Genomic DNA, 2,710 nt, shown 5'->3' on the forward strand with positions numbered 1-2,710 from the left:
TCCTTCCTTCCTTCCTTGGAATAGAGAAGGGATCACTAAGAAAATGATGGCTGGTGGAATCAGTCGGGATGGGAGATGTGTGCCAAAAGTAGATAATGGACCAAACCTGATGACCTCTCAGTGTCTGTGTTGCAAGCTATAATGCCCCAAATTAGAGAGAGAGTATGGGGAATATTGTCTCCCATGGAGTAAGGGGGAGGGTGGGAAAAAGGGGATATACCGGGGATATTGGTGGTGGGTAATTGCACCGAGGAAGGATGGGTGTTTGATCATTGTGAGATTGTAACCCAAACATGAAAGCTTGTAACTATCTCACGGTGATTCAATAAAATTTAAAAAATTATACATGTCATTGATAAATTTATTTAAATTCCAGCAAGTTGATTTCCCAAATATTGTCGGGCATCTATTGATGCTCAGTAAATTAAGATAGTTCAGACTCCAATATCAAATTTCAGGACATGTAAATGATGACTATTTAATATTTCCAGAGGGGCCTTGAGCATGGCTGTGGCTAGGTTCCGTAGGTCTTTGCCTGCTGGGCGCACTGCTCAGGACGGGGAGGGAAGCTGGAGCCCATCACCTCCAAGTGGCCTGAGGAAGACACCCAGGCACGCGAGCAAGAGACTCACACATGAAGGAACCGGCATAGGAACCCAGGTGTGTGTAATCCCCTCAACATCCAGAGACTTAAAAGCAAGCTCCCGGAAGCAAGAGACCACAATGTGGCCGTGCAATATCTTATAGCCTACTTCTCCCTCTGGGAGAAACTGGCAGGCTACTGAGAGTTTCCTGCCCACATGGGAAAGCCTCACAAGCTCCCCATGTTGTATTCCTATGCCAAAACCAGTAACAAGCTGGGTCTCATTCCCCTGACCCTGAAAGAGCCTCCACTGCAGCATCCTTGGGAGCGACAAGTGGAGAGAGGCTTCTAGAATCTCAGGCCTAGGACAAATGAAGATGTTACTGAGACTGCTAGAGGAATTTGACAATCCACAGGATGATGAATATTTCCAGGAAGAAGGTTCAATTGACATTGTAGACCACATTTTCACAGATACATGAAATTTCTTTGCCAATGCTCGATTCCATCTTTTCATTCAACTATTTTACCTTTGAATAGAAAGAGAATGCCCTCTCTTGAAATTAGATAAATACATAATTGCTACACCCAGAAAATTAAAATATAAAGGTGGAGAGGTGTTGATATTCTCCTTCAGAAATAAATGTGTAAGAGTTGGACCAGATTCAATTCAGTGATCCTCCGTTGGATGATCTCCTAATAATCCATCATGGAGCAGTAAATGTTTATCTTACAATTGCTAAATGAAGAATTCAGAGTTTTTGCATCAACATTTTTCCTTTCACTTCCACATTGGTTTCTTCTGTGTCAATGATCTAATGTATTTAGACAGATATGTGTCCATGAAGGATATATTTCAGGTAGCAGATATCTGATATTTCCTTATTTAAGAATGCAACTTACAATTGTTTGATAAAATATGTAGTGTGAGTATAAATATGTGTAAACACTATAACTGTGTATAAAAACTATGTGACTGCTGTATTTTGCTTTTGCCAACAATTGCAACAGCAACATGGGATCTAATGCATGTCTTTAATGTGAGCTCAAATTTCACTGAGCATTTGAGTATATCTAAATAATAATTCGGAAGTCATGATAAATTAGTTCACATGTGTGGCAGAAATAATCTTCAAATATTGTAATAAAATGGAAACATCACTATGGCATTTTTACATATTTTGATGTTTTAATTGAATATGGGCATTGGAGTTTTAATTTTTTGACAAAACATGTAAATGAAATATAAATAAGGTATCATACTAATATTTAGATTTGTGAATGTATTTTCTGGGTTTAAATGTAGTTATAGTAAATGAATTCAATGTAGTAGAACTAAAATATGAATTATGCATATCATCATACTTTTAGCATAGCTTAAGAATGCTATAATAAACTGTTTGATAAATATATTAACGAAAAATTAGCATGTACTGAATTTTTGTGTGGTAAAATATAAACATTATCCATCAATTATACATTTCTACTGTAGAACATGTAAAGCATTTTGCTCGCCCCGTCCATTTTTCAAAGGAAAGTCAACAGAAATGGAGAGAGAAGTCTATGAACACACTGCTCTGGTGGAATGTGTTTGTGATCCTGCGTTTCTGTTTACGTGTTCTCATAAGATTCAGTGTCTTCATGGAGTATGGAGAGCTCTGTCTATGGGCATCAGGAAAGTAAAAACCTATTGAAAAACTAAAACTTTTGTTCATATTTATAAATATAATATATTTTCAGGTGAACATTATTTTGAGAATCCATTTTTACAGAAGAGAGTGGTATATGGCAGGCGATACCTAAGCTTGAGAATGGCTTTTAAGAACCTACTGTTCCTCACTCTTACCATGGAAATTCAGTTGAGTTCAATTTCAGAGAAGCTAATACAATGATTGAACCCAGGTAAAGTACACGTGTCAGTGAAATGTAGACCTAGCTTCCTAAATGCATTGGAATTAGTATATTTCTCAAATTTACATCTACTAAAAATTAGCATTTTCACTGGAAACTCATCAAAAATTTGATATATTCTAGAAAGTGTAAGGTCTTAAATTACAATGAAGTCAACGTGTATTGTTCATACTTAAATATATACCTACTGAGAAAAATATATGTTAGCAATATAAT

This window comes from Sorex araneus, chromosome 7 (assembly GCF_027595985.1).
Source record: "Sorex araneus isolate mSorAra2 chromosome 7, mSorAra2.pri, whole genome shotgun sequence".
Lineage (NCBI taxonomy): Eukaryota > Metazoa > Chordata > Mammalia > Eulipotyphla > Soricidae > Sorex > Sorex araneus.